Here is a 10,134-nt window from a genome sequence, read left to right on the forward strand (position 1 = left end):
CATTTTGTACCCATTTATTTGTTGGGCTTGACACACCTAACAAATTGGCACCGTTTCAAGGGACACGGTGTTACTAATTTTTTATGTCTAGATCTTTTTGTACATGTGTATCATTAACAATTGACATGGAGATAGAGAAGACTACAAAGAGGTTATGGAAGCAAGCCAAGCTTCGTAAGAGGCAACCGGGTTCCAAGACTTCTTCATCATCTACCCCTCCGGTCATCAACATTTGGGAGGATACACCCCTCACAAGTATGTCAGAAACTGAAACAGAAACCCTCTCACTCCCATCTCATCCATCCTCATCTAGAAATACCACTCCACCCTTTTCACCTACTCATAACATCCCAAACTCAACACCCACAGAAACCTTAATTCCTACTTCTACCATGGGAGACCAAGGAGGAAATGGAGGCAACAACAACAAAAATCATGGTCAACAAAACCCACCCGAGCAAACCCTTTGCCAATGGGCGAGGCAAGAGGTTACTTAACAACCTCTTTGCATCGCTTATCCGACATCCACAAACCTGGAACTAAAATCCGAAATCATCCACTTACTCCCAACCTTTAGAGACCTTGAAAACAAAGATCCCCACAAGTTCCTCACCGAATTCCATGTTGTATGTGTTGGCATGAAACCACATAATCTCATGGAGGATCAAATCAAGCTTAGGGCATTCTCCTTTGTAGTGCAAGACGGAGCTAAAGACTGGCTTTATGATCTCCCACCGGGGACAATCAACACATGGGTAGATCTTGCACGCCTCTTCTTAGACAAATACTTCCCATAAATGAAAGCCTAAACTCTAAGAAGAGAGATAATTGGGATCAAACAACACAAGAGAGAATCATTTCATATATATTGGGAGAGGTTCAAAAAGCTTTGTGCTCGTTGTCCAAAGCATGGTATTAGTGAGTATAAAATCCTCCAATACTTCATTGAAGGCATGACTCCTTAGAAAAGAATACTTCTTAATGCTTTAAGTAGAGGATCCTTGACCAATAAGACCCATACCGAGATTCGGGATCTCATAAAAAAAACATGGCGGAGGATTCAAAGCATATGAGTCAAGATAAAGATTGGTATACGGATACGCCCTAAGGTGTAAAATAGGTGTATACTCCTCAAATTGAAGGTCAACTATCTGAGTTGACTAATGTGGTAATGATGCTTGCTAAGGACAAAGATGTGCAATCCACACCCCGTCCTTGTGGTATTTGCACTCAAGTGGGACACCCAACCAATATGTGTCCTCAATTGTAAGAAGAAGATTATGAATAAGCAAATGCTTTAGGAGGTTTCCTTGGGAAAAATCAAAGAAATTTTGATCAACCCCGAGGAAATCAAGGGTGGAACTACAACCAATGGTAGGGAGGAAATCAAAATGGGGGTTACTAACAAAGACCACAATTTCAACCAAATCAATAAAGACCACCATTTCAACCTCAGAATTTCCAGCCAAGGCAGCCACAACAATTACCTCAACAAGCGGGTTCATCAAGCATGTCTTTGGAAGACATAGTCACTACTAGAAAATACCCTTTAATAACATGCATTGCGTGTCATAAAAGGTATAGTTGACACACAAATACATGTTAAGGAAGGCCTTGTCATAAAGGAAGACGACACACATTTGCGTGTCGTTGCGCATTTACGACACACATTTGCATGTCGTTGCGCATTTACGACACACATTGTGTGTCAAGGAAGCCCTTTTCATAAAGGAAGACGACACACATTTTTGCGTGTCATAATTTTAAGGTTTTTTAAACAAATATTTTTTTAACGATTTACTAATTTTCAAATAATATGACAATTAATGTATCATAATATAAAAGAACATATCATACAAAAAACAATCCATTTCACAATATATAATATTAATATTTCAAATATAAATAATCATTCTAATGCTAAATAAATGTAATACATTGATATTAAGGGTCTTTCCCTAACTATATAATCTCATAGTACATTGTCATACAATTAAGTTGCATAATTTTAGTGTTTTGTCTAGTGCAAAACTCTTATAATGCCATTTCTCTCGTTATAGCTCCAACCAAGACTTTTTCCATTGCATGTAGGAATATTTATTATATTAATACAAAACACAACATTAAAAGGAACTCATGAGTAATTTCTCCTTTCATAGTCTCCATGGCATCTTTAAGCCTTGCAACTACACTTGAATATGCATCAACTCAACCAATGTTGACTCATTTTCTACAAGTTTTCTGCACTTGGGGACATAAAATGACTTATATAATGAAAACAATAAATTATGATTTTTTTTTCAAGTCAAATCAATTAAGTATGCTACTATTTCTTGTATTTTAACTAAAAAGGGCCTAAATGGATGAAATAGCAACTTACTTCTACTTATTTCTAGTAAAAGAAGCTTAAATGTAAGAAATAGCAAAGTATATTGTTATTTCCTGCATTTGGTCTTGAAAGCAATTAAATGACATATGGCAAGTAAGAATACTTACATAACTTGCAAAGATGTGATGTTAGTTAACTGCACTAGGATTGGACTAGTCAAATTGTAATTGTTGAGCTAGGACAAGTATCTTAATTCTTAAAGATAATCATATAACATCATAGGTTACAAAAGTCAAAGAATTGATATAATTGGAATTGAAACATGCATATCACATACATTAATTAAAAAATGCATTGTTTTGTTTAAGACATGTATGTATGTATGTATGTATGTATGTATGTATGTATGTATGTATGTATGTATTGTTGGATTAGGTGTATAAGCCCATAACTATAATTGGTATGTACTTGACCCGATAGTAGCATGGTCCTTTTAGGTTGCCTTCAACGGAGCAATTTGATAAGATGGATATTTGAGAAAGAGGTTATTTGTGATATATTAATATATTATAAGAATATATATTAATTGAGAAATCATATTATTTAATTGGGCCCCGCCTACTGCATCAGGCCCCGCCCGGCATCAGACCGAAGTCCGGAATAAACTACACATAACATAAAAATGAACATATAACATAATCACATACACTGCATCGGGCTTGCCCAACATCGGACCGAAGTCCAGAACATATTACAAATATCATAAACATGCATGAATCACAAAGACATCACGCATACGTACTACTTCTCGGGACTACCCCGGCATCGGACTGAAGTCTGAAACTACTATCATCTAAACAGGTCGGCATTATGGTCGTAGACCCATTCCTACTAGAAGGAAACTCACCTCTCAACTAAACTGTTGAATAACTTGTGCAAAGGTGACACCGTCGACTGCTCCAACTACTCCCCAACTATACTGACCAAATAAACATTTAGTCAGAAACTAATGGCTCTTCTATGGATGAAATGACTATTTTACCCCTTCGATTTAATTTGGACCATGACCTAGGCCCACTCCATTCTAGTCCTCACCAGGGTCAATTAAGTCCCCAAATGGCCCAACTTTCTAAATTGGGCCTAGCTCTTCAAATGGGCTTTCCTTCCAAGCCCAAACCAATTGTTGGGCCCATAACTGGCTTCTTAAGACCCATCACGGCCCAACTACTGCTATAACCAAAGCTAGGCCCAAACTGAGGCCCAATAGCTTGAAACCCACTAACTGAGCGTATGCTGAGCGTACCCATCTATATGCTGCGCGTACTGCTTGAATGGCTTGTACGCTGCGCGTATAGGCGTGTACGCCCAGCGTACTCTCCTGTTAAGCCATCTTTTCCAAAACAACTTAATCCCTTAAGACAGGACGTCCAACTTACAGATCTGAGTCTCATGCTTCGTCCTAGTCCTTAAAGTTGGTCACTTGGTGGCTTGCAATCCACCAAATGAGCCCAATACTAAAAATGACCATGAACTTCCAAAGAAAAGGCTAGATCTCTTGCATGGCTTTATAAGAGCCTCTAAGCTTGCAACTTTACTGCTAAAGGAACCCATTGAGCTTCAAGGGTGGCAACCGTAAGCTCAAAACCGAAGTTGCATGATCAAGATCCAATCTTTGGACCTAAAAAGGTCCAAATCTTCCAAAACCCTAGATCTAGACTTTGAGGAGGAAAGTTAGGAGCTTTATACCTTCTCTTGATGCTAAATGATAAGCTTAATCCAGATCCCTAAGCTCAAGGTACTCAAAGGCTTCTTCTCCAACCTCTCCTTCTCTTCTTCAAAGCTTTTCTTCACCAAAATGAGCTCAAAAAGGTCAAACACATACAACAATGGAGTAAGAGGCGTACTAGATCTCTTGCATGGCTTTATAAGAGCCTCTAAGCTTGCAACTTTACTGCTAAAGGAACCCATTGAGCTTCAAGGGTGGCAACCGTAAGCTCAAAACCGAAGTTGCATGATCAAGATCCAATCTTTGGACCTAAAAAGGTCCAAATCTTCCAAAACCCTAGATCTAGACTTTGAGGAGGAAAGTTAGGAGCTTTATACCTTCTCTTGATGCTAAATGATAAGCTTAATCCAGATCCCTAAGCTCAAGGTACTCAAAGGCTTCTTCTCCAACCTCTCCTTCTCTTCTTCAAAGCTTTTCTTCACCAAAATGAGCTCAAAAAGGTCAAACACATACAACAATGGAGTAAGAGGCGTATTAGGGTTTTCTGAGGGTGAGGGGGCTGGTAGGAAGGCCAGGGGTGGCTATAATGGGGTATTTATATGTCTTAAACCCTAAAAATTAGGGTTTGGCATCTGCTCACGTACGCTGCGCGCATGTGCGCACGCCCCCCGCATCTGATGCATGCCTCTACGCCCCGTGTACGCCAAGGCTACGCCCAGCGTACGTCCTATGGGCAACCCAAATCCTTGGCCCCTTTGCTTAAGTCCTATCCAATAGTCCTTTTATCTAATATGGACCCAACTATAATTTTTAGGAAATAATAAATAATTGATACCTCAAAGTTGGTCGTTACAATTTGAGCTAGTTTCTCCATGTTGTGATGTTTTGAGAGGTTAGCTGTAATAAAGTTTGCAACTTTATTACTCGCTGAGGTCACAAGGGTGTTATATATGTTTTAGATCTGGACTCACTTGTTTTGGTGTGATACATGGGGTTTTGACCCCATTTCTCACCATTTTGACCTAAAATGGTGTGGGACATGCATTGGGCATGCATGTCCATGAAGTTATGATATTTATGAGTCATAGGAGTAAAATAAAGGCCTTTCATAAAGTATGAGACTTGGACGTTAGATTAAGCAATTAATCGATTAAGTGGTTCACCAGCGAGGCCACGATGCGAGAAAGGCCTGGCCGCATCGCGGTGGTGAGGAAGCCATCGTGATATGATGTCAGGACCACGACGCAATCGAGGGCTTGGCACGACGTGATGGTTGGTCCTGGTTGACCGTTGACTGTTGACTTTTTGACCACTTTCACTTTTGGTCAAACTTTGGTAGAATTAAGTATATGATTAAGGACATTGCTGAAGCAACTATTGAGCTCATGTTGAGTAGTTCATGTGAGTCTTCTCACTATACTATGTAGTACATTTGATGTTAGTTGTCTTTGTGACTCTTGCATGGATTGTGTGAAAGACCAAGATTTGACCTCTGGCAATTATATTAAAGACCAGGATTTGACCCCTGATAATTGTTTGAAAGACTAGGATTTGACCTCTAAAATTGTATGAAAGACCAGGATTTGGCCCCTGGAAATTGTATCAAAGACTAGCATCCGACCCCTGGGAGGAAGTGCCCATAAGACTATGATTTGACCGATAGCATTTACTTGGGGTTGAAATAGACCCGTTACTTTTTGTATGATTGTATGTGGTATCTTGGGGAACTCACTAAGATTTGTGCTTACGATTTTATGTGTAAATTGTTTCAGGTTTTCTTATATTGAAGGAGAGGTGTGACTTGATTGTATCGTATCCTTTGGAGATTTTTCCGCACTTAATAACTCTTATGACTATACTCTGATAAATGTTTTGAATTTAATGATTTTACTAGATCTTGGAAGTTGGAGTTGGAACAAATACTTTTAAATTTCTAAATGAAAATTTTTGTTTGAAATTTGGGACATTACATTCCGTGCCAAATATGTACTATGCCTATAGTTCAGATTTTTGAGAAAAAAATTGTTCAGGAGATCGACCCGATCAAAACCCCTCTTATCCATTCCAGTCCCGTGACTTTAGTTTTCTATTGTTAATTTGATCAATTCTTATTTGTTTGTATGCGTGGACCAATATGTGGTACAAGGTAGCAAGTGCTACCCCTCAAGTGTAAATTTAGCGAAAATTCGTTCAAATCTGTCATAGATTTGACACAAAGTCCAATAAGTAATTTTAGTGTTAATTTGTCGGCAAAACCTTTTAGTGATAGATTTTATGATAGAAACTGACGTTAGAAATGAATTTTCTCTAATATTGCAACCCAATTTTTTTTTTTTGTACAAGTTCTTAATTTTTCTTTATGGGTCCGCTGTTAAATTTGCGAGTCTAATAAATTCATTCTAGATATGAGTTTTGTTACTTACGTTCTGTGATATATATATATATATATATATATATATATATATATATATATATATATATATATATATATATATATATATAGGTTCAGGTTCAGACCATTCTAATTTTGTGAGACCGTGAGACCAAATATAAAAATAATTTTAAAATGCAAAATAAATGGAAAAATCCAAAAATTCTGTTTTTAAATATTATTTTCGGAACTTGAATTAACTAAAATAAAATAAAAATAAAAAAAATCCTGTTTTTTTGAAAAATACGTGGAATATTCTAATAGAATATTACACTGTACATATTCTAAAAAATAATTTTAAAATGCAAAATAAATGGAAAAATCTAAGAATTCTTTTTCTTAAATATTATTTTCGAAACTTGAATTAACTAAAAAAAATAAAAAAAAATCCCGTTTTTTTTTTTGAAAAATACGTGAAATATTCTAATAGAATATTACACTGTACATATTCTAAAAAATAATTTAAAAATGCAAAATAAATAGAAAAATACAAAAATTCTTTTTTTAAATATTATTTTCGGAGCTTGAATTAACTAAAAAAAATAAAAAAAATGCGTCTCACGGTCTCACAAAATTAGGCTGTCTCACATGAACCTAACTATATATATATATATATATATATATATATATATATATATATATATATATATATATATATATATATATATATTTCTAGGCCTTGAAGTTTTATCAAACTCTTCTTTTGGTTTTCTTTTATCATTATTGCCATTAATATTGCTAAAAGAAGAAATAAGTAAGAAAATAGAAGGAAGGGAGGGATCTGAGAAGAAAGATAACACAACCAATTAAGTACGTACAACTATCATTTAAGTAGTCAATCTTGTCACATCCCCATAAAACCGAAAAATGGCAAGGGATGGATTCAAGGTAGGTACACACCAAGCATTGAAGTACATAAGATAGCAGCAAGATAATTGTAGCTAGGTATATCTAAAATTACTAGCTACTAATTAATAAAAGAGCCACCCGTTATGGATAGGCTTCCTGTTAGTTTTAGGGTAGTCCACAAGCACAGTCCCACCATACATGTTTGCCGCCTGGTAGGAATCTATCACCATCTCTGTTTCTGGCGGTGCTTGTTGAACAAAATATGTCTGCTGCGGTTTAAATTTGTATTGACATGAAAACATCTGTGGTTGAGTTCTATATGGTGGAGCAGTTGTTGCTGCGGCTGCTGATGAACGCTTCGAGTTTTGCCCACGTCGAAAATGATCATCGAGGAGAGAAAACCCTTCGGCCCCAATCTTTTCGAGGTCGGTCTTTGCTTTTGAGTAATATGACATTTTAGAATAAGGTGATTTAACTAACCACAAGAGAAGAAGTAGTATATTTTTTCTTGTATTTGCTTATGGTCTCAATACCAGAGATCATATACATGTATATATAGAAATGTTAATGTAGCTCTTTAGTTAATGGCAATGTCCGTAATTTTTTGTATTCTTCACCTTTTTGGTTTTTTGGAAATTAATATCTTAGTTACGTGTCGAATAATTTCTTTTTAATCAATTTACAAAATCACGTATCACTGTACCTACCTGCTAGTAAAGGAATTATCGTTTAAAAGTTCGTAAATGTGTTTTTCAGTACTTACATATTCAATTTAATAATTATTTCATTCTTCTTTGTGAATATCATTTTTTGTTATATCAATATACGTACAGGACATATGGATGTGTAAATATTTTTAATAACAAGTATTAAATCGATTTAATATATTAGGAATTGTTATTCTCCTATTTCTGCAAAATCTCTTTAATTAGGTAATTATCTAAACAAAGTTCATAATCACTGCTTTCGATTAGGGAATATCTAAAATACAAAAGATAATATTATATAAAGAGGACTAAATAATTAATTAAGATACAGTCTGAAGTGAATCAGATTTGATGCAAATATAAAGTTGTATCAGATATATCATATCAGATCCTTGATTATCTATAAAATTTATTAGTTAAGATACAAAGCCAACGAAATTGGTAAAGGTCTATTATTCTCTTGAGTGCGTGTTTGTTTAAAATAGAAACTTCAAAAGATATTTGAATTTATTCCTTCCAATCTTATAGTTTAATCATGATTCTTTCTCCATTCGTAGTGGAGTCTTGGAGATTCCCCTCAATCATTTGCATATATAGTGACGTATCATATCACATGTCATGTATGCTGTCTTGTTGAATTTCCATTTATTTTTGATTTATTTTTGAGATCAAAGAACATGCCATTCTCGTTCTTGAGAAAACACTAAGATCGATCCGGAGGGTGTGGGATGGACTCTTCTCTCATTTTTGGTGGACCATACCTCTTTTTCCCTCACTTTTCTTTCCCTCACCAAAAAGCCAAGGAATTGGTGGGAAACCTTTCCCTCACTTTTTTTTTTAATATATTTCATACATATATTATACTCATTTTGTAGGGAATTAAAAACCATGAATTTTGATATATTTTTTATATTTTTATAATAAATATATAATTTTATAAATATTAAAAAAGATAAAAAAAAAATAACTGACCAATGAGAAGAGGAGAGAGAGTGCGGCACCCTCTCCCCCCACCTCTTTTCCCGCACTTCATTCCCTCACCCACGGAGTGGTGTTCAAGAGGAGAGGGAAGCTTCCCTCACCCATTCCGTCCGGCGTAAGAAAATGGCTTCCATGGCTTCACATTGTAGGGCTTTGTTTTGAAAGTTCATCGATGACGTCGTGCTTTCTAACCTTGATTGGACCATATATATATATATATATATATATATATATATATATATATATATATATATATATATATATATATATATATATATATATATATATATATTCCAAGTTTAAAATGGAAAATTTTATTTATGACCTTGGTTTGGTATAATGAACATTGAAAACAAATATCATACAAATGAGAAATTAATACCAAAAAAAAAAAAAATCCTTTTTTCAGTCTCACTAGCTTCTAGTTAAAAATATTGTTGCTAAAAGCCTAAAAGAGAGTGGTGTTCACATGTTATGTTTAAAAAAATTGAACATTTTCTTTCAGTTTTATTAGAGTGCTTAAGACACAAATTAATTATGTTTTTTCAGTTATTATTTGTGTGTTTAAAACCTAATTAAACATAATATTGATGACCATTAAACCCTGTTCGTTACTTGGTTATAATTTGTGTGTTTAAAACCGTGTTAATCATGATAATGGTGACAATTATGATTTTGATGTACAACTAACCACAAGTACATACAAAAAGCAGAACGAAAAAAATAATTATGCTTCCACTTTGCTTCATCTCGTTATTGATTAATCTATAACTTTTACATGTGCGTAAATTAAGTTCTGGTCTAATGGCATCAGGAGTCTCAAATAACTATTTCAGATGTTGTATTACTCGAGCCAAACATTCAATAGTGTGAGCGTAATTGTGATGTAATCGTTTGTTCTAGCTTCTCGTTAGTTTTGAAGTCTTGTTATTCAAATAAATAAATAAATAAATAGTGTGAGCATAATCTGTTTTAAGAAAAGAAGTGTTTCACACATACCTCAGTTAACATGCACATTCTCGACATACGACTCGAACTCAAGTCGTATATTTCAATTACTTTTTTTTTCTTCATGTTTTGGGGTTAAATTATTAGTGTCCAGTTTTACATT

The sequence above is a fragment of the Lactuca serriola genome, chromosome 3 (assembly GCF_051521515.1).
Source record: "Lactuca serriola cultivar US96UC23 chromosome 3, Lser_US96UC23_V15, whole genome shotgun sequence".
NCBI lineage: Eukaryota > Viridiplantae > Streptophyta > Magnoliopsida > Asterales > Asteraceae > Lactuca > Lactuca serriola.